The sequence below is a fragment of the Odocoileus virginianus genome, chromosome 31, assembly GCF_023699985.2.
Source record: "Odocoileus virginianus isolate 20LAN1187 ecotype Illinois chromosome 31, Ovbor_1.2, whole genome shotgun sequence".
In the NCBI taxonomy this organism is placed as follows: Eukaryota; Metazoa; Chordata; class Mammalia; order Artiodactyla; family Cervidae; genus Odocoileus; species Odocoileus virginianus.
Genome location: NC_069704.1, coordinates 22,075,657 through 22,099,281, shown reverse-complemented (window position 1 = coordinate 22,099,281; position 23,625 = coordinate 22,075,657). Strand labels below are relative to the sequence as shown.

General features: G+C 39.9%; 1 long non-coding RNA gene across 1 annotated transcript; it reads right to left on the bottom strand.

Moving 5' to 3' along the window:
* Positions 1-17,545: 17,545 nt before the first annotated feature.
* On the bottom strand, positions 17,546-21,115 carry LOC139032357 (uncharacterized). The gene is made up of 3 exons (XR_011484862.1): positions 21,043-21,115; positions 20,643-20,773; positions 17,546-18,797 (listed from the first exon to the last, which is right to left on the bottom strand). It is a non-coding gene; the product is annotated as an uncharacterized lncRNA (long non-coding RNA).
* Between the last annotated feature and the right edge of the window lie 2,510 nt (positions 21,116-23,625).

Sequence of the window (23,625 nt, the reverse complement as noted above, 5' to 3'; positions counted from 1 at the left end):
TAGCCTGGAGTCCTGGTCATACAGAGCAGTTTGTCAATCAATGTCTGTGCAGACAGCATGGTTCCAGCTCTTCACAAATAGGGTAAATGACATCCATATAAGGTTGAAAACATGAAACCCACATTCAGCTCTTTGAGCATCTTTGAAAATGTTTAATTGTGGCAAAATATGAATAACATAAAATTGTGATCTTAACCATTTTAGAATACACAGTTTAATAGGGTTACGTACACTTACATAGTTTCTGCAACTATCATCACCATTCATCTGAGAACATTTTCTCCGTCCCCATTAAACAACAACTCCCAACTACCCCCTACTCCCCAAACCTGGTATCATTCAACTTTCTGTCTCTATGAATTTGACTACTCTAGGAACCTCATATAAGTGGAACCATGTAAGATTTGTTCTTTTGTGACTGGCCTATTTCACTTACATAGTGCCCTCAAGGTTCATCCATGGTGTAGCACGTGTCAGAATTTCCTTCCTTTTTAAGGCTGAATAATATTCCATTGTATGTATATCATCTGGCCAGTGGACACCATGTGGCTATTGTGAATAATGCTGCTATGAACATGGGTATACAAATATTTCTTCAAGACCTCGATTTCAACTTTAGGGGCTATATACACTCTGTGTTTTAATAACAACCCATTTCATTCTGCAGTTCTGTCAGAAACAGGGAAGACTGAGAGTTCTAAAGATGCTTCCAGCCATCTGGGTTCTCAGTGGCCGGTACCAGGTGACTAGCTGACAACCCTCAGAGTGAGTCAGGGGTCCTAGCCCCAATCCCAGCTCCGGGTTTTTTTCTGGATGAGCTGTTTTGTTTCATGGGAGGCTGCAGTTTTCTCTTGTGAAGTGAGATGATTGATTTGGTGATTGGTAAAGATCACTGAAATCATGAGAAAGGATTAATGCTACTCATCACCTGAACTTCTCAGAGGCAGGACTTGGGGACAAATGGCTGCCTAGGGTGTTGGTTACTCCTCTCTTCTCTCCTGACCACCTGGCTGTTTCCCTGGAACAGGTTCGGTTTGTATATGGTTTGTGAATTGCTAAAGCTGGAGGGTCATTCCCAAGACTCAGGTGAAATCTCAGAGTCCGCCTAGTTCCCGGTGGCCCTGCATTCTTTCTCCTAAGAGGTCCTCGAATGCCCTTCATCAGCTTACCTGCTCATGACTGCTGCTTTTGAGGTGGAGCTAGGAATGAGAACCCTTTACATTTACCTGTTTTTAGGTTCAATGTTTAGCCCTTGAAAGTCAACACCGTTTTTCTTTTTTGGTTTTGAAGGAGGAGAAATGAGGTATTTATTTTAAGAAATGGGTTTTAGCACAGTTGGGCAAAACTCTTCAAAATCCCCTTCCCTGTGGTGATGTGGTGAGAAGCACAGTGGAAGTTGAAAGTTCAGGTTTGTTGGAAGTTTTGTTGGATGGACTGCTACACACAAACACACGTGCCTTCAAAATAATGGTGGTGCAGTGGAAAAAAAAAATCCTCCTGCCAATGCAAGAGATGTAATAGACATGGGTTTAATCCCTGGGTTGGGAAGATTCCCTGGAGTAGGAAATGGCTACCCACTCCAATATTCTTGCCTGGGAAATCCCATGGACAGAGGAACCTCGTGGGCTACAGTCCATAGGTTGCAAAGAGTTAGGCACATTTGAGCGACTGAGCACACACACACAGCACATAGTATAACCCCCCTGCAGCTGTGTAACTAACAGCTAGAAAACACATGACAATGGGCTTGTCTGTGGGGCTCTGGGACTTCGTCCTTCCCCATCTGCCAACAGGACCCTTTTTACAGGACTGGCCAAAGTGATTCTGCTCCCACATGGAACTGCAGGAAGACCTGAAGATGAAAAATACAACAGGCACAAATAAAAGAACAAATTCGAAAACCAACACATCTAAATTTTAAGATTTGGGTGAGCAAACCTGTGGTTGCCTCTCACTAGCCAAAAAGACTGGCTCTAATTTTATCACCCTAAGTTGTAGGCACTGCATGATACTCTAAATTTTAATACAATACAGTCCTTGAGAGCCAGTCTCTTTATGTCAGTTCAAGTCACAAGTGCATTTGCGATTCTTTGGCAGAACTCACCAACTGTAAGTTTTTTTGGTTTTGATTTCAGGTGGAGAAACAGCGCTATGTCTGAACAGAAGCCTCAGGAGCACCCTGAGCAGGGCTGGCGGCCAGGTGGTTTGCTGCAACTTCTTGTTTTTCTCTTCTTTCTTCTTTTAATAAGCTACTTATTTTATAAGTTTTAGATTTATAGGAAAACTACAAAGACAGTACAAAGAGTTGCTGTAAGTCCCTCCACCAGTTTCCCTCATTTAATGCCACTAAAATGAAAGTGAAAGTATTAGTCAGTCATTTCCCACTCTTCGGTACCCCATGGACTATAGCCTGCCAGCCTCCTCCATCCATGGGATTCCCCAGGCAAGAATACTGGAGTGGGTTGCCAATTCCTTCTCCAGGGGATCTTCCCGACCCAGGGATTGAACCTGGGTCTCCCACATTGCAGGCGGATTCTTTACAGTCTGAGCCACCAGGGAAGTCCCAGCCACAGGCCTTCAGCACATAGAAAGGACTGAAATCATACACTGTATGCCTTCTGGCCACAGAGGAAGTGAGTTAGAAATTAACAGTAGAAAGGTAACCAGCAAAATCCCTAAATGGTCAGAAATAGGCAATACATTTTAATATAGCTATTGATCAAAAAATTTAATAAGTATTAGAAAATATTTTGTATAGACTGTTAATAAAAATATGTCATATCAAGACTTGTAGGATACAAGTACAGCTGGTCTTCTGATGGAAAAGGACACCACTCAGGAGAATGGTGAGTTGCAGCTACATGCAGCAACAAGAGGATCTCACAGAGCAGGAGAAGCCCCATGAAGACGCAAATGGGTCCGCATGGCGCGGTTACACTTCCAGAATTTAAACATTGGGCAAACAAATATGGGACTGGAAGTCAGTGCAGAGGATTTCCCCTCTGTGAAGGGGTTGCGAAGGGGTTGCTAGGGGCCATTTGGAGAGCTGGGCATGCTTCATCTCGCGATCAAGGTGCTGGTAACAGAAGGGTATTTGTTTTGTGAGCGTTTATTGAGCTGGAGGAGTGTTTGTGTGCAATTAGCGTTCCCTGGCTTTATGGCCTCTTCCTCTACTTCCCTGGTAGCTCAGATGGTGAAGTGTCTGCCTGCAGTGCAGGAGACCCGGGTTGGATGCCTGGGTTGGGAAGATCCCCTGGAGAAGGAAATGGCAACCCACTCCAGTACTCTTGCCTGGAAAATTCCATGGACCGAGGAGCCTGGTAGGCTACAGTCCATGGGGTTGCAAAGAGTCAGACATGGCTGAGCGACTTCACTTTCGCTTTTCTTTCTGGGAGTAACCTGCCTCCTCCTGGGTAAGTGATCCCTGGAGGTCCCCAGTGTAGCTCACGAGAGGCTTTCCTCTTTACAGTCTTTACAGTCTCACGGCTCCCTTCTTGCATCTATCTCAAAGCATAGCAGAAGTTAAAAGAGTGTAATAACAGGGTTGTTCCTTGGCCCCACACTGGTTCCTGTCACTGCGGTGAATGACCTGTGTGACCCCGTGTGGCTGCTGTCTCCCCTGTGAGCTGGGTGCAAAGCAAGATCAACTTCTTAGTTTATCAGGAGGATTACATGCTTCCTACCTAGCACAGAGGCTAACAATGAGTAATAACCACAAGTCATTACTAATAGGTTTTATTTATCACTAAGGCAAATTTTAAACCACATTTTATTTTAAAAAACAATGGCTATTACTTTCTTTTTGGCTGTTCAAACCTGTAGCTCTCAACTCTTATTTTTTCATCATTAAGAAACAGTTTTAACAATAGTTAAGGTTGAATTATTTAAAAAACAAATACTTGTGTCTCTACAGAACAAAACTTTTTTTCAGTGAAAACTTTAGTTACAAAAATAGAGTAAATGATAATGACAGTAAGGTTTTTTCATTCTTTTTACAGATGAAAATAACATCTCCTATGATTGCTATAGTTAGGGGCTCATTTTGTGTTAGTAAGAAAAACAATAGTAACAACACAGAACTACAGAGCCAGTTGTTGCATGGCATCTTACTAAGACAATCAAGGTCAAAGGTTTCCAAACACATTTATCAGAATCTCAGATCTGGGAACCTGTGTCTTTAAAAGTTCTTAAGTGCTCTTAAAATATCTTTCTAGGAGTTTGGAACAGTCCACCAGGACTGTGAATCTGATATGATTTACCTCCACCTTTAAAAGAAAACTCAGCCACCTAAAACATGGACATCTTCCCTATTAACTGTAGGAAGGCGTGGCAACACACTCCAGTATGCTTGCCTGGAGAATCCCCAAGGACAGAGGAGCCTGGTGGGTTACAGCTCGTGGGGTCTCAAAGAGTCGGATGCGACTCAGCGACTAAGCACAGAATAGCCCAGCAAAGGTATTTAAGTAACGTCTGTTTGGCAGACCTGTTCACAACTTATTTCAATGATTACCATTTTTCCTTGAGTAGGGTGTGGTTCTTTGTGCTTTAGTATGTCATCTCTTTCGGGAATGTCTTGTCTGAATACAGAACATCCGAGTCCTGTTTTGTCCTGGGAAAGCAGGGGGTGGGGGGTTGCTCCAGTCAGGGACCAGAAAAGTGACTGCACAGCTGACTCATGAGGTGGGCCAGGACTGAGGAAGCAAACGCAGAAATCCAGTTCGGTGGGGAGGCTGGGAGGGTGGGCAGAGGGAGGCTTCGGGGTCTGCTGCATTGCAATTCCAGGGACTGGAGGTGGGAACAGACAGATCAGAGCCCCAGCTTAGCTGGTGAGTGGACAGGGGCTGGGGAAATCTGCCATGCTAGCCCTGGCTTCACCATGGGACTCTTCAGTAGGGAACCGTACTTCTTACTGGGTGACCCAGGGGCCCAGGAACACACGACGTGGCTCAGGCTGCCAGGCCTTCTTGGGGTTTAGCCTGGAAACCAGCATTTTGTCACTTCTGCCACATCCCACTGGTTAAAGCAGGTCCTGGACCCAGTACGGATTTGAGAGGACGAGGCCACCCAAGGACATGGATCCTGGGAGGGCTGGTAATTGGGGTTATCAGTCCACCCAGCCACCCTTGCTCACATCTCTTCCCATCCTTGCAACCCATATGGAGAGCACAGGGCAGGGATTGAGTGATGTTCGATGAGGGAGGGATGGGTGTGCAAATAACCAGCCCAACCTGCCTTTGTGTTTTTGGTTCCTGGCATGGGAGGTGGCAGCTCAGTCTTCCCAGAGTGGCCCCCCTGCCCTGCCCTCACCTCCCTCCCTCCCTCTCCACCCCCCTCCCCCTGCTCACAGCCTCTGAGGTGGGGGAGGGCGCAGAGGGGAGGAGGGGGCCCTGGGGCACAGGCAGGCTTGGTCTTGAAATCTGCCTTTGCCACTCATTCCCCAGGCAGTCTTTGAACCTCGCTCTCCAGGTCTACCCAGAGGGGAAAGACCCAGAAAACATCTTTTCTCAGAGGCATTCCCTAGGGAAAAGTGCCAGGAGAAGGAAAGAGGGGTGAAAACAGAGACTTTGGTCCCCTTGGAGAGTGTCATAATGAGTCAGCTCTTAGGCCGCCTGTCCTCCAGACTCTTGGGGTTTTATTGACCCTCCAGAGCTAATAGTGCAGGGAACGGGGTCTGCATTATGCTGAGCTTTGCTTTGTCTGAATGCCTAGAGATTGTGTTTAAAATTTGGCATCACGGTGAAATTTCCAGCTTAACCCATTTGGATGGAAGGCAGGTTGTAAACCTGTGCTCAATATTCCTGCAGGCAGATCTAGTGGTCTGTCTTAGCCTCCAGGATCAAGGAATTGTGTCGCTGAGTGGAGCAGATGATGGGATTCTCTTGTCTTCTTTTGTTCAGGAGACCAGAAATCAAATTCTGCTGTGCTAATGGGATATGTGGCACATCTTGTCCCATTGTTTTCTGAGTCAGTCTGTGGGCAACCTGGGACAGATTTGACTGCAAGGCTGAGTCCTGGGGCTTGGGTGGGTCCTGAGTGTAAAGAACAGAAGTGTGGTCCTTTCATTACATTTTATGCTCACCCTACCCCCAGGCATACAGCTTGGGCTCTCCTGGACATCTTTTCCCTCCCTGACTGTGTGCAGGCCCTTATCTGCCACCCTGGCAGATGGCATGAACACTGATAGAGATGTTGGTGTGTGGCTTGTAGGCTCAAGAGCCTTCTGTTGAAGACTCTGGTTCCTCTTGTTCCATCTGCATTTTCCTCTATGTTGGGAGAAGAGGCAGTGGAATGACTCCTGACCAGCTCAGGAGGCCCAAGAGGAAAAAATCATTTGTCTTATTTAAATCATTGCTTTTTGTGTGTTTTTTTTTTTTTTTTCCCTGATGAGAGGAGTTATAAGGATTGAGTGGCAGGTGGATTTCTGCCACTCAAAGCCAAACCGTACTAAATATTTCAGCAGTCAACTGGTCTGACCATGCATTATTATCAAATTACGTCATCCAGACACAGATTTTTCCACCATGGTGAATTGCTGGGACCATCCCACTTATTCTCTTTTCCTCTCAAGCTTTGTTTATGGCCAGAATTTCTGCAAATGGGAAAAAGGAGAGGCAAATGGCACCCAGTGGCTGGGCTGGTTCAGTTTTTAATGGAGTTGCTACTTGATTTCTCAAAGAATGTTTAGGTGGAGAAAGATATTGGCCAGAATTTGATTTTTGAATTGTCAACATGTATTTCAACTCTAAACAAGGGTAGAGAATATACTGTTTAAAAGAAGTCTAAAAACCTTCCATTTCAAGCACACAAATGCAGAGAGAGTGGTATAAGGAAATCTCACAGACCCCAAACCCAGCTTCAACAATTAGCAACACTTTTCAATTTTGCTTCATTTACTAATATACAGTAGTTCTCTGAGTGTGAGCCACGAGCAACATCTCCTGGCTACACATTGCATTAAGCTGTAAGCTCCCTTAATTCTCTTGTATTCTAAAAGTGTCTCCCATCTCTATTTATTTGTCTACTTATTTATTTTTGTCTGGAGGAAACATGCCATTTGTCCTGTAGAATGTCACATTAGAATGTCACACATGGTCAGATTTTTAAGTCTCCATGTATCTCTGTCCACAGCTATGTGGCAAACATCTCTGTGAAAACATAGCATTACAGCATTCTGGGAGGTGCAGGTAATGACCTTGCCCTGTTCTTGGCTTCCCAGGTGATTCTTGTAGTTTCTAATGGTGCCATGACCAGCATCATTTCTCTATCAATGAAAAACTAAGGTTGGAGGGAGGTGGGGAATGGGCCAGAGACTGATACACCGGCAGGGGTGCCTGGTACATAGTAGATACTCAATATTTTTTGAAAAAGTTCATGAAACAAAAGAACCTACTATCTGTGCCCTCAGCATCCCCAGGGGTGCCTCTAGGACACCACTGCTGACTTAGGACATCAGACACTTTCTCCTGGACTGCCCTGCAAACATGACCAAGTCTGACACCCAGAGCTCTATCTAGGTAGAGACTCAGCTGGTGAAGTTCAGAGGAGAAGCAGTCCTGGTTTAGTCTAGCTCTGCTGTGTTCCTTCTAAGGCCTGCTTGATTAAAAGTGAGTGAAGCAAAAGCAGGAACTCTCATTCAAAGCTCCTGTGAGTGGGACTGCAAAATGGAAGATGGGTTGGCAGTTTCTTACAAAAGGAAACTACTCTTGCCATACCAATCATGCTCCTTAGAATATTCCCAAAGAAGTTGAAAATGTGTACCCATGCCAAAATTTGCATATGGATGTTTGCATAGCAGCTTTGTCTATAAATGCCAAAACTAAAAGCGACCAAGATATCCTTCAGTAGGTGAATGGATAAATAAACTGTGATACATCATGACAATGGGATATTATTCAGTGCTAAAAAGAAATGAGCTATCAAGCCATAATGGAGAAGAAAATAGCAATCCACTCCAGTATTCCTGCCTGGAAAATTCCATGGGAAGAGGAGCTTGGTGGCCTACAGTCCATGGGGTCACAAAGAGTTGGACAGGACTAAATGCATGTTATGGAGTGAAATAGGCCAATCTGGAAAGGCTATATACTGTATGATTACAATTCTATGGCATTCTGGGAAAAGCAAAACCATGGAGATGATACAACATGTGAAATGCTGGGCAGGATAAAGCACAAGCTGGAATCAAGATTGCCAGGAGAAATACCAATAACCTCAGATATGCAAATGACACCACCCTTATGGCAGAAAGTGAAGAAGAACTAAAGAGCCTCTTGATGAAAGTAAAAGAGGAGAGTGAAAAAGTTGGCTTAAAACTCAACATTCAGAAAACTATTATCATGCCATCTGGTCTCAACACTTCATGGCAAATAGATTGGGAAACAATGGAAACAGTGACAGGCTTAATGTTTTTGAGCTCCAAAATCACTGCAGATGGTAGTTGCAGCCATGAAATTAAAAGACACTTGCTCCTTGGAAGAAAAGCTATGACCAACCTAGACAGCATATTAAAAAGCAGAGACATTACTTTGCTGACAAAAGTCCATCTAGTCAAAGCTATGGTTTTTCCAATAGTCATGTATGGATGTGAGAGTTGGACTCTAAAGAAAGCTGAGTGCTGAAGTGTTAATGCTTTTGAACTGTGGTGTTGGAAAGGACTCTTGAGAGTCCTTTGGATTGCAAGGAGGTCAAACCAGTCCATCCTAAAGGAGATCAGTCCTGAATATTCAATGGAAGGACTGATGCTGAAGCTGAAACTCCAACACTCTGGCCACCTGATGTGAAGAACTGACTCATTTGAAAAGACCCTGATGCTGGGAAAGATTGAAGGCGGGAGGAGAAGAGGACGACAGAGGATGAGATGATTAGATGGCATCACCGATGATGGCATCATGGACACGAGTTTGAGCAAGGTCCAAGAGTTGGTGATGGACAGGGAGGCCTGGCACGCTGCCGTCCATGGGATCACAAAAAGTCAGACATGACTGAGCGACTGAACTGAACTGAACTGATGGAAATGATAAAATGTGGGGGAATGCCAGGGGTTGAGGGGTTGGAGCACAGAGGATTTTTAGGGTAGTGAAAGTGTGTGTATGTTACTATAGTTATGAACACATGTCATTATGAATTGGGCAAATCCCATACAATGTACAACACCAAGAGTAAACCATAATGTAAACTATGGACCCTGCGTGACTGTGATGCATCTATGTAGGTTCATGAATGGTAACAAATGCACCACTGTGGTGGGGGATGTTGATAGTAGGGAGGCTGTCTATATGGGGAGTGAGCTCTGTACTTTCTTCTCAGTTTTGCTCTGAGCCTTCAACTGATCTAAAATAAAATCCATTTGTTTATTACTGGAATATAATTGTGTTACAATGTTGTGTTACTTTCTGCTGTACATCATCATGACTCAGCCATAACTATACACATATCTCCTCCCTCTTGGGTCCCTTTCCCATCCCCTATATCCCACCCCTCTGTGCATGCTAAGTTGCTTCAGTCGTGTTCAACTCTTTGTGACCCTATGGAGTCATAGTCCACCAGGCTTCTCTGTGCACGGGATTCTCCAGGCAAGAACACTGGAGTGGGTTGCCATGTCCTTCTCCAAGGGATCTTCCCGACCTAGGGATTGAACCTGCGTCTCTTACATCTCCTGCATTGGCAGGAGAGTTCTTCACCACCAGAGCCACTTGGGAAGCCCATCTAGGTCATCCCAGAGTTCCAGGCTGAGATCCCTGTGCCTGTGCTATATAGCAGGTTCCCTCTAGCTATCTATTGTACACATGTAGTGTATATATGTCAGGGTTACTCTTTCAATTTGTCTCACCGTCTTCTCCTCCCATGGTGTCCACAACTTTTTTCCCTATGTCTGCTTTTCTATTCCTGATCTGCAAAGAAAGTCTCTTTTAAAAAAAAAAAAAAAAAAAAAGGTTGAAAAAGATGCCTGGAAATGGGAAATCCTTCTGCATCTGCCCCAGCTTCCTCTGATGGAAACAAGGGAGTTGTTAGGGCGGGTAGGTGTCTGCAGGGCTTCAGGGGAGGGACTAGTCAGTGACATTTGCCTGCACAACCTCTGAGGGGTCACTCCTTCCTCTGGACACACAGGTCTGTGTGGGTTCTCAGAGCTTTTTCTTTTTTCTTTAGGCAGTATTTCTGCATTTGATGTTTATTTCACAACAGTGTCTTGTTTCTCAGGCTGCTGTGAACAGAAATAAAATAGTAGGTATGAAAATGTCTTTAGATCTTCAGAAGAAAGCCATCTTATAAACCTCAGTTATTATTCCTAATAAAATGATTCAGGACATCAATCACCTATTCATCCACTTCATCAAATAAAAGATAATCTCTATTAATTCCCTCATCAACTCCTACCCACACCTCTTTCCTCCCACCTCCTCTGTAGAAAATAAATATCTGGTTTTATTTAATTAGGGGGTATAAAGTTTATGTTTGTCTCAGAGGTTTCTTTCTTCTAAAACAACTTTGTAGTTTTCCAGGTGGAAAAAAAGGAGAACTGGGACTGGCTACTTCACTTTCTCTTTTTCCTTAAGATTCTAGCAGTAGGGTTCTTTCATTTCTGTAACTACATGCGTGCTAAGTCACTTAGTTGTGTCTGACTCTTTGCAACCCTATGGACTGTAGCCCACCAGGCTCACTGTCCATGAGATATTTCAGGCAAGAATACTGGAGTGGGTGCCATTTCCTTCTCCAGGGCATCTTCCTGGCCCAGGGATTGGACATGCATCTCCTATGTCTCCAGCATTGCAGGCAGATTCTTAACCACTGAGCCACCTTTCCAATATTGGGTTTTTCAATACAATTGGAAGGTTTTCCAAGGAAACCTGAACTAGACCTTTTATCTAATCATTGCTGTTTTGCAACTTTTAACCTTGGAGTTATTTCTCATATTGGTAGGCCATGGGATAATTTCTAATATTTCAGTTTGTTTTATGGGAGATGAATCACTGCAGCCTTGTAAACTGTGGCCCTGGGATCTGGGGCCTGGTGTGGAGACTCAGAGACACCACTCAGGGACTCGCTCAGTTTTTCAGTCTCGGCCTCCGTGTTCATGCTCAAGGCCTGTGGGTTCTAGCAAAACTGGGTTCTCTTTTCCTTGCAGAGGAGTGGCTGACTGAGCGAAGCTTCTAACAGAGGAAGGAATCTTTTGAGTGTCAGAGTTTGCTGTAGAGTTTACTTCCACGTTGAGAAGCTGGGGAGTGTGAGATGTGTTTCCTGGGCAGACCAGTTTCCTGAGTAAAATGGGGATAATAGCAGCTTCCTTTTGAACTTTGCTGGTGACCTTGGCAAGCGTTAGGGGTGGGTGGAGTCTGAGGCCATGCTGCAAATGGTGGCTTTGCCAGGAACTGGATGCCGAGAGTTTATGAGAGCCTCCCACTGTCTAGACTCCTCCAGCATGGAGCAGGATCACACTCTACAGCTGGGCTCTGTGCACCACTCCAGGGGAAGTGAGCTGTAGGTCCTGGGTCAGGCTGACATGCTCACAAAATAACCCCAGTTTTATCAATGACCCACTTCCACTTCTGGAAGTTCTTTGACTCTTGAGAAGCCACAAACCTCCCATTTCCCCTGTATACTTATGATATCTAATAGGACCTTCGAAAAATTGGTTCTTTTGGAGCTATAGACCTTCTTCTTCTTTTTTTTTTTTCTTTACAGTGTCTTTGTCGTGAGTGTTGTGTCTCCTCTACTTATATCAACCTAATAGCTCCTGCAAGTATATCTCAAATATTTAAGGCCCTGGGTTGGTTTGGTGGCCTAAGGGTTCCTCATAACCTCATAGCCTGTTTTACTTAGTAAGATAAAACAGTGCTTTCAGTTTGAAATGGAAATCTATGTCTCCACTTGTAACAGTGCAATAAGCTAAGAAAAGTGAGCCCAGTTACCTTCTTAGGTACAGATACTCAGTTGTCACAGAGTCATTTAATGAAAAGGCTGTTATTTCTCCATCAAATTACCTTTGAAACCTGGTTAAAATCATTGTTCATACAGTATGACTATATTTCTGGACTCTCTATTCCATTCAATAAATTTTTAAAAAATCTGTATTTTCAACAAATGTATACTGTCTTGATTACTGTAAGCCCATTATAACCCAGAAATCAGATAGTATCAGCTCTCCAAATTTGCTTTTATTTTTAAGTGCTATTTTAGCTATTGTAGGTATTTTCAATTTCTGTATGACTTTTAGATTCAATTACCAAATTAAAAAAAGACCTGCTGTAATTTCAATTGAGATAACATTAATTGCATAGATTAATTTGTGGAATTGACATATTAATAGTACTGAGTCTTTCAACTCATGAATAACCTATATATCTTCATTTGTTTAGGTCTTCTTTAATTTTTCTCAACAATGTTCTGTAGTAAAAACTACACTGAAAAGTGTACAGTTCCTTCACTTTTGTGAGATTAACTCCTAAGTATCTCATGTTTTTCAGTTCAGTTTAGTCGCTCAGTCGTGTCCAACTCTTTGCGACCCCATGAATTGCATCACGCCAGGCCTGCCTGTCCATCACCAACTTCAGGAGTTTACTCAAACTCGTGTCCATCGAGTTGGTGATGACATCCAGCCATCTCATCCTCTGTCGTCCCCTTCTCCTCCTGTCCCCAGTCCCTCCCAGCATCAGGGTCTTTTCCAATGAGTCAACTCTTGGCATGAGGTGGCCAAAGTATTGGAGTTTCAGTTTCAGCATCAGTCCTTCCAATGAACACCCAGAACTGATCTCCTTTAGGATGGACTAGCTGGATCTCCTTGCAGTCCAAGGGACTCTCAAGAGTCTTCTCCAACACCACAGTTCAAAAGCATCAATTTTTTGGTGCTCAGCTTTCTTCACAGTCCAACTCTCACATCCATACATGACCACTGGAAAAACCATAGCCTTGACTAGACGGACCTTTGTTGGCAATGTAATGTCTCTGCTTTTTAATATGCTATCTAGCTTGCTCATGTTTTTATGCTAATGTAAATAACATTATTTATTTTTCAATTTCCAATTGTTTGTGGTAAGTACATAGAAATACAATTCATTTCTATATATTGACATTGTAGTTCAAAAAATTGCTAAGCTCACTTGCTTATTCTATTAGTTTTTCTGTAGATTCCATCAGATTTCTATATAGATGATCATGTCATAGACAAATAATAAAAGAAAGATTTTTTTTCTTTCCTAATATGAGTGCCTTTAATTTCTTTTTCTTGCCTGATCTGGCTGGAATCTCCAGTACAATGTTAAATAGAAATGTGTTGTTTCTGATTTCAGGAGAAAAGCATTCTGTCTTTTACCACCAAGTATGATATGGTCTATGGATTTTTGGTAGATCACTTTCTAGTCTTTGTGCGATGAAATTGTTTCTGTCTCCAGTAGATGTTGGGTTTTATCAAGTGCACTTCCTGTGTTTACTGAAGCAATGATAGGATTTTTCTTTTTCAGCTTGTTAATATTATGAATTACATTGATTAATTTCTGAATATTAAGCCAACTTTGCATTTTTGAGATAAACTCCACCTGGTTATGATGTCTTTTGCTTTTGATATATTGTCAGATAGATTAGCTAAAATATTATTGAGCATTATTGCACCTGTATCTATGCGAAGTAGTGATATGTATTGTCATTTCTTTAATATCTTTTCTGTTTTTTGGATCAGGATAATGCTGGTCTATAAATGATCTGAGAAGGATTCCTTCCTTTCTAATTAAGAATTTTTGTAGAATTATAATTATTTCTTCCTTAAATGTTTTGTAAAAATTCAACAGTGAAGCTGCAAGGGAGTAGCAATTTTGTGTGTGTTTATGAGAAGGGTTTTACTTACAAATTAAATTTCTTTAATTTAGAGTTATTTGGGCTATCTGTTTCTTCTTGGGTGAACACTGGTAGTGTTTTTCAAAAACTGTTCATCTAAGTAGTTAAATTAGTTGACATAAAATTGTTCCTGATAACCCCTTATTGTCCATTATTATTTTGAGTCTGATGTGGTGTCACTTTTCTTTACCTGATTTTGGTAATTTATGACTTCTCTTTTTTGTGATCAATCTTGCTTCATATCCATCAATATTATTGATCATCTTAACGAAGCCACATTTTATTGATTTTTGTCTTTCTATTTTGTTTTACTAATTTCCACTCAGATATTTATTTATCCTTTCTTCTACTTAACTTTGGGTTTAACTTGCTCTTCTTTGTCTACTCTTAATGTAGAAGCTGAGATTTTAAATTTGAGACTTTTGTTTTTAAGTATGTGCTTAGTTACTCAGTCGTGTCTGACTCTGCAACACCATGGACTGTGGCCCAATAGGCTCCTCTGTCAATGGAATTTTCCAGGCAAGAATACTGGAGCTGGTTGCCATTTCCTACTCCAGACAGTCTTTCCAGTCCAAGAATCGAACCACATCTCTTGCGCCTCCTGCATTGGCAAGCTGACTCTTTACCAGTAGGGCCATCTGGGAAGCCCAGGTGTTTGTTTTTAAATAGTAATGTTTAATGTTACATATTTCTCCCTAAATGTTCTAGTGATCTCTCATAAATTTTGATTTTTTTTGTGTGTTTTTATTTTTATTTACAAAATATTGTCTGATTTGACTTCTTCAGTTCATGACTTATTTCAGAAATGTTATGTTTAGTTTCCATGTGTTTGGAGAATTTTCCAGAGATCTTTCTGTTGTTCATTGTAAATTTAGTTCCACTGTGAGTACAGCACAAAATCTGTATGGCTTGGAACATTGTGCATTTCTTGAGACTTGTTTGATAGCCCCAAATTTGACCTATCTTCATAAATATTATGTGTACACTTGAAAATATTATGCTATTGCTATAGCATAATAATAGTATGTTATGCTATTGTTGGGATGGGAGGAGAGTTCCATAAATACTAATTAGACTAAGTTAGGCGGCAGTGTTGTTCAAATACTCTATATTCTTACTGAGTTTTTATCTAATTATTCTATCAGTTATTGAATGAAGGTTCTTGAATTCTCTGATCATACCTAAGAATATATATATTTTTCTGTGTAGTTATATCAGCTTTTGCTTCATTTATTTTTATTTTCTGTTATTAGATGGTAGGTACATCTTCTTCACAAATTGATCCCTTCATCATTATGAAATCTTTCTTTATCCCTGGTTATTTTGTTTGTATAAAATCTACTCTGTCTGGGGACTTCAATGATAGTCCAGTAGCTAAGACTCCATACTCTCAAAGCAGGGGACCTGAGTTTGATACCTGGTCAGGGAACTAGATCTCACATGCTGCAACTAAGAGTTCTCATGCTGAAGATTCTAAAGATTCTGCAGATCACAATGAAGATTGACAGTCCCATGTGCAGCAGCAAAGACCCAGGGCAGCCAGATAAGTAAATAAAAATAAATATATACTAAAAAAAAAAAAGAACTTTGATAGCAGTTCCAGCTTTTTTTGATTGATATTAGTATGGTATATCTTTCCTCATCATTTTACTTATAACTAATGTATGTTTATACTTAACATAAGTTTTCTGTGGATGATATATATTTAGGCCTTGCTCTGGCATTCAATCTGATGATCTCTGTCTTTTAATTGGGATATTTAGACCATTTAACTTTCACGTGGTTGATATGGATATGATCATTTGATGTTTCTATTTGTTTCCTTTGCTTTTTTTCTATTTTTCTGTTTTTTTTTTCCCCAAAGTTTCATTATGATTGATTTATCAATTTGGATTATTATAATTCAAAGCTCATAATTATTAGAATTAATGTTTTAATTTTTATCTTAGTTTTTTTTAAAAAAACGTGTTTGTCTTTGGCTGTGCTGGGCCTTCATTACAACGTGCAAGCTTTCTCTAGCTGCCACGAGCAGGGCCGACTCTCTAGTTGAGGTGCTTGGGCTTCTCACTGTGGTGGCTTCCTTTGTTGTGGAGCGTGGGCTTTAGGCACACGAGCTCAATAGTTTCACCCCGTGGGCTCCAGAGCATGGGCCCAGTAGTAGTGGGGCATGGGCTTTGGTGTCCCACAACATGTGGAATTTTTCTGAACCAGGGATTGAACCTGTGTCCCCTGAATTGGCAGGTGGATTCTTTCTGGACCACGAGGGAAGTCTGTTGGTTTTAGTAACTATAACTTTTGCTTTGTTATTCCAGAGCTTGCTTTAATTTTTTATATATAGTTTTTAATTATCACAGACTAGTTTTTACTGCTGTTATATTGCTTCTCATATTGTATAAGAACCTAACCTTTTAATTTTTCTCATCTATAATATTGTTCATTATTGTCATACATTTTATATAATCAATTACATAACCAATAAACCCCATAAAACAATGTTATTCTTTGTTTAAATAGTCAATTATTTCTTAAAGATTTTAAATAACAAGAACAAAATATTATACTTTTAGTCATATAGTTACCAATTCTGATACTTTTCATTCCTTTGTACAGATCCATATTTTCCGGTGGTACAAGTTCCATCTGTCTGTAAGACATTCTTAAACATTTCTTATAGTGCAGGTCTGCTGTGTGTGAAGTCTTTAAGCTTTTATATTTTTTAAAGTGGCATTATTTGCCTTAATTTTTGAAAGGCATTTTCATGGAACACAGAATTTTGAATTGACAGAATCTTTTCTTTCAGTACTTTAAAAGTTGTTACTGCACTGATTTCCCGTTTGCATTATTTCTGACAAGAATTTTGCTGTCATTCTTATTTTAGGTCCTTGTATATAATGACTTTTTTCCTCTGCCTGATTTTAGTATTTTCCCTTTATTTGAGCTATTTCATAATAATGTGCTTTGATGTTTCATAAAATATGGCTTCATGTTTTTATAATTGGAGTTCAATGAGCTTCTTGGATCTGTGGTTTTTTTCTTTTCCTCAAGTGTGGTAAACTTTTGTCATTATGTTATCAAATATTCTTCCTGTTTCTACTCTCTCTTCCAGAGATTACCTATATGTTAGGTATTCTGAAGTTGTCTTACAGCATATTGATGATATGTTTATCTTTAAAAATTCTTTTTTCTCTCTGTGTTTCATTCTTCATAAAAAGTAAGATTTTTCTAGTTTAGCTGATAGTTCAGTTCAGTCGCACAGTCGCGTCCAGCTCTTTGTGACGCCATGAACCACAGCACGCCAGGCCTCCCTGTCCATCACCAACTCCCGAAGTCCACCCAAACCCAAGTCCATTGAGTCAGTGATGCCATCCTAACATCTCATCCTCTGTCGTCCCCTTCTCCTCCTGCCCTCAATCTTTCCCAGCATCAGGGTCTTTTCAGATGAGTCAGCACTTCGCATCAGGTGACCAAAGTATTGGAGTTTCAGCTTCCACATCAGTCCTTCCAATGAACACCCAGAACTGATCTCCTTTAGGATGGACTGGTTGGATCTCCGTGCAGTCCAAGGGACTCACAAGAGTCTTCTCCAACACCACAGTTCAAAAACATCAATTCTTCAGTGCTCAGCTTTCTTTATAGTCCAACTCTCACATCCATACATGACCAGTGGAAAAACCAAAGCCTTGACTAGATGGATCTTTGTTGACAAAGTAATGTCTCTGCTTTTTAATATGCTGTCTAGGTTGGTCATAACTTTCCTTCCAAGGAGTAAGTGTCTTTTAATTTCATGGCTGCAATCGCCATCTGCAGTGATTTTGGAGACCCCCAAAATAAAGTCAGTCACTGTTTCCACTGTTTCCCTATCTATTTGCCATGAAGTGATGGGACCGGATACCGTGATCTTAGTTAGCTGAATGTTGAGCTTTCAGCCAACTTTTTCCCTCTCCTCTTTCACTTTTGGGACAGGCGCTATGCTGGTTGTATGTGTACTTCAAGCACTGTTCCTTTCAGTCCTCTTTAGGGGTTCTTCCCCAGCCTTGGGTAGTTTCTTCATGCTTATATGTGACCAGTATTCGGCAGAACATTCAAGGGAAACCCAGGGTTCTCTCCCTGTGCACTTCTCCTCTCCAGTACTCTGTCCTGTGACCTCAAGCCACCGTGGTCTCCCAGACATTCAGCTCCATCTCCTCAGCTCATCGGTTCATCTGGTTCCCCCCGAGTACTCCTATCTGTGCCCCAAACTGAAAACACAATTAAAGCAGTAATAATAGTGAGACAATTGTTGGATTCACTTCATTGTTTCTTATTTTTCAGGGATTACTGTCCTTTGTTGACCAATATCCAGTGACTGGAAAACAATTGCTTCATCTGATTTGCTACCTATATGTTTGTGAAAAACAATTGTTTTACATAATTTGTTACTTATATATGTGTGCAGAGGTAAGTCTGAGCTCTGTTATTTTTATCATGCCTAGAAGCTTCTGTCTTAATACTTTTATTTGAAAACTTGGGTAAACTCAATAATTTCCTAGGAATCTGTAATTTACTTAAATTTACTTGAAAAATGTCAAGGCACTGTTTCCCAGACAGGAAATAGAAAAAGTTGCCAGTTAAATCTTGAGAAGTCACTAGATTCAGTTGTTTTCACACACAAAAATATTCTGCCAAATTTTATACACTAAAATCTATGATGTTATTAAGTGCTTCTGTTTTAGAATTTAGAAAAAGAAAGGAAGCAACCAAGTCATTTTTATGAAGTGAGTTCAGTTCAGTTCAGTCGCTCAGTCGTGTCCGACTCTTTGAGACCCCATGAACCGCAGCATGCCAGGCCTCCCTGTCCATCACCAACTCCCAGAGTTCACCCAAACTCATGTCCATTGAGTCGGTGATGCCATCTAACCATCTCATGCTTTGTCGTCACCTTCTCTTCCTTGTCTTCAATCTTTCCCAATATCAAGGTCTTTCCAAATGAGTCAGCTCTGCATCAAGGAGCCAAAAGAGTAGCAATCAAATTCAATAAATATGGCACAAAGTAAAATCACAGACCAGTACAATGTATGAATATTGATTTAAAATCTGTAAGTAAAATATTACTGTAGCAAATAAAAATAATAATTCATCATAGCCAAGCAAGTCTTATTCCAGGAATATAAGAAGTACTCCATGGTAAGAAATGGTTAATGTGCTAATAGAACTAAATTTAAAAGCATGTGCTTATTTTCATGGATGCTGAAAGGCATACAATAAAATTCAATATCCATTAATGATAAAGACTGCTTACTAACTTAGGTATATATGTATGCTACTTGAATGAGATAAAATATACCTATTTCAGCCTCAAAACAACAGTATCTTTTTAATTAGAAATTGCTTCTATGAATTAAATAAAAAGACAAGAATGCCCACTTCATCATTATTCTTTTAATTTGCTTTGGAAGTACCAAAACAGTCAATACAATTAGATGTACTACTAAGGCATAAAAGATATATTATTAGAGGTATAAAAATTGGAACAGTAGAAATAAGGTCATTATTGGTTTTACACGTGGCATATAAATTATACTTATTATATATGGAAAATCAAAGTATCCTCTGAAAAAGTTATTACAAACAATAGAATTCAATATGCTACAAAATTAATATACAGAATTCTATAACCTTTATGTATAAAAGCAAGAATTGGTTGAAAGAACCAAATGGAAGAAAATATCCAAATACAAGGAAATACAAGGAAAAAAGAATAAATGCATGAAAATTCTTGAGAATCTATGAGAAAAAGTGAAAAAAACCTACCTGTACAAGTGAAACTGAAATAGGAGGGAAGGAGCCAGAGCACAATCTTTAAAAGAACTACATAGCCCAAGGACATGACATAAACTGATTAGAACCAAATAGGTCCAAGATGGCAGACAAGTCAACTTCCACTAGACCTTGAACCTCAGTATAAGCTCATTGTAGCACATCAGCAAGCTAAATGACATACACAAGAGTGCCATGACCCTTCCAAAGCTGACCATAAAAGGCTAGAAAGCAGGCAGTAACCCAGTTCCTAGAAATCCCCATCTCTTCCCTCAAATAGTTGGAATGCTCCTCCCACTCATTAGCCTATGAAATTACCCACCCCTATAAAAACTGACAGCCCCATACCCTGGGACTGCTCTTACCTTCTGAGATGCCCACCCCTGCCCCCGACTCTATCTGTGGAGTGTGTTTCTTTCTAAATAAATTGACTGCTTACTTATCACTTTGTCTCTCACTGAATTCTTTCTGCAATAAGACATCAAGAACCTGAGCTTCATTAAGTCCTGAGACTCGGTGTGTGATCTCAGTTAAATGATGTGGAGGTCTAACCCTATGAGAAGCTCAAACATATTATGAAGCTTCAACAATTAAAATGGTGTGGCATTGGTGCATGAACTTATAGATCAATGCCATATATTAGAATGTCCAGAGATAGCTCTATGGACTCATGAAAATGTAATATATTATATAACTAGTGTTTCATAGGTGAAAAAGAAGATGGATTATTCAATAAATGCTTTTGGACAAATAGAAAGTCACCTAAAAAATAAAAAAAAACTCTACCTATATCTCACAGCTTGCAATTCTAGATCAAAATCTTCAATACTTTTAATTGTTAAAAATAATAGAAGAGATGGTCCGACTCCAGCTTGGATGTCACCACTCCCATTCCCACATTAAGAAAAAAGCTGAAAGCTAAAAATCAGCAATTCTTTTTAGATCCATCAGAGGATTGATATCACAGAACAAACCACCACTCTGAAAACTAAAGAAACAAAAGGCAATAGAGAGCCATAGCTTACCTGGAGCAGATATCACTCAGAAACCATCACTGGAACCAGCATCAAGTGGGAATTTTTAAATTGTAATTGCCTAATTGCAGGAGCCTGTACATAAACTAGCTTCAGAGACAAAAACTCCTGGAGACTCAACCCTGTGAATGGAGGTTTATGATTTCCTGAATTTTATTTCTAAGAATCTTATACGGTTCTCATTGTAAAGGTCAGAGAAAAGTCTCTTCATGATTCCAGTTGGGCGGGCAGGGGAGGAGATGTTGGTAAAAAGAGTAACCATTTTGAAATATCCCCAGAGTATTCTTTTCTTAACAAACTCTGCCCTCAAAGGAAAATATTTCAGCAGAGACTAACTAACTTGGGTTTTCCCAGAACCTAATAATCTAGGGAAATACCCAACTTCACTTACCTCTAGCCTTTCGTGTGAGAGAAGGGAAATACCAACCAAGTCTCCTTTAGCTGTCCTGACTCACCTAAAAGGGAAGAGGGCAAGAAACTGAGAAGCACTTCCGGAGGTCCCAGCCCAGTGGCACAGGCTCATCCAAAAACTAAAACTAATCACAGCACACTTCCTGTCTCCCCCAGCACCTCATCATCATATTACTAAAGACCTAATTACCACAGATAATTCCACTCAATACATCATATCCTGCTTTCAACAAAAAATTACAAGGCATAGTAAAAAGCAAAAAAGAAAAAAAGCCAATTTAAATAGAATAAGCATCAGAACAAGATTCAGATATGGCAGGAAGGTTTTGAACTATCAGGTCAGGAATTTAAAAGAAGTATAATTAATATTCTGAGGCCTGTAATAGAAAAAACAGGCAACATGCAAAACAGATGATTAAGATAAACAGAGGATGTAGTTCTGAAGACAAAATGAAAAAGAAAAGCTGGGAATAAAAAATACTGTGAAAAAAAATGAAAAATGCTTTTGATGGGGAGAATAATAGACTGGACATGACAAAGTGAAAAAAATCTCTGAATTTGAGAATATGTCAATAAAAACTTCCCAAACTGAAAAGCAAAGAGGAGTAACTGAAAAGGGGGGAGAAAAATATCAAGCACTGAGGGAAATTTACGAGAGTGTAAATAAAGAAAGAAACAGAAGAAATATCTTAATTAACTAATGACTGAGAATTTTTCAAAAATAATTTCAGAAACCAAACCACAGATCCAGGAAGCTCAGAGAACATCAAGAAGGATAAGTGCCAAACATACTCTTTGGCATAGCATAGTCCAAGTGCATTAAATAATAAGAAGAGAAAAAATCTTGAAAGGAGTCAGAGTGGAAAATAAAGAAAACTTCACTTACAGAGGAGCAAGGATAAGAATTACATCAAACTTTTTTACAAAAATCATGCAGGCATGAAGAAAGAAGAATGAAATATTTATATTATTGAAGAACAAAAAAACCTCTCACCAACCTAAACTTTTGCATCCAGTGATATTATCCTTTAAAAGTGAAAAGGAGATAAAGGCATTCTCAGATAAACAATACTTAAAGAAACTTATTGCCAGTAGATCTGCCTTGCAAGAAAATTAAAAGAAATTTTTCAGGGAGAAGAAAAATGTTATAGGTCAGAAACCTGGATTGTCAAATAAAGCAAGAGTGTTAGAGAAAGAATAAATGAAGGTAGATAAAAGAATAAAAGAAGGTAGATAAATCTTGTCTTTCTTACTCTTAATTGAGCTAATATCTCTTTGGTCAAAGTGAAAGCAACAGTGTATTTGGTAATTATGACATATTGATAAGTGAAATTAATGACAACAATGATATTCATAGGGTACTTGCCTACCTGTGAAAGTATAGTGCTTTTTGAAAGTTAACCTAGATTAGTTGAAAATGTATATTGTAAACTCTAGGGCAACTACTTAAAAAAAGAGATAGAAAGTATAGCTGAGTTGCAAGAAAAGGAGAGAGAATGGAATCATATAAAATGCTTGCTTCATATAAAGACAGAAAGAGTGGAAGACAAAAATAAAAACAGACAATAAGGGCAACAAATAGGATACAATAACAAAAATGGTAGCTGTTAATCTAAACATATCAGTAATCACTTTAAATTTCTACAGTCTAAATGCATGAATCAAAAGGTGAACACTGTCAGAGTGGATCAATAAACAGGATCCAACCTTATATCATCTACAGGAAACTCATTAAATATAATGACATATACAATAATAAAGAGAATGGGAAATATATATCACGCTAATAGCAGTCAAAGGAAAGCTGGAATGGCTATATTAATTTCAGACAAAGGCAATTTTAGAAGAAGGAGGACTACCAGGTAAAAAGAGGGATATTATATAATGATAAAGAGGTCAATTCTCCAAGAAGACATAATAGTCCTTAAGGTGTATGTGCCTAACAACAAAGACAAAAACTAATAGAATTTCAAAAAGAAATAAATACTTAACACCCCATAACTGACAGTTTTAGCAAACAGGAAGTTGGGAAACACATCGTAACTGAACATAACAATCAATTACCAGTATCTAGTTGACAGTTATAGACTACTCCATTCAACAACTTCAGAGTATACATTCTTCTAAAGTTCACAAGCTGGAATCAAGATTGCCGGGGAAAATATCAATAACCTCAGATATGTAGATGATACCACCCTCATGGTAGAAAGTGAAGAAGAAATAAAGAGCCTCTTGATGAAAGTGAAAGAGGAGAATGAAAAAGTTGGCTTAAAGCTCAACATTCAGAAAACTAAGATCATGGCATCTGGTCCCATCACTTCATGGGAAATAGATGGGGAAACAGTGGAAACAGTGGCTGACTTTATTTTTTAGGGGCTCCAAAATCACTGCAGATGGCCAGTGAAATGAAAAGACGCTTACTCCTTGGAAGGAAAGTTATGATCAACCTAGATAGCATATTAAAAAGCAGAGACATTACATTGCTAACAAAGGTCCATCTAGTCAAGGCTATGGTTTTTCCAGTGGTCAAGTGGTCATGTATGAATGTGAGAGTTGGACTATA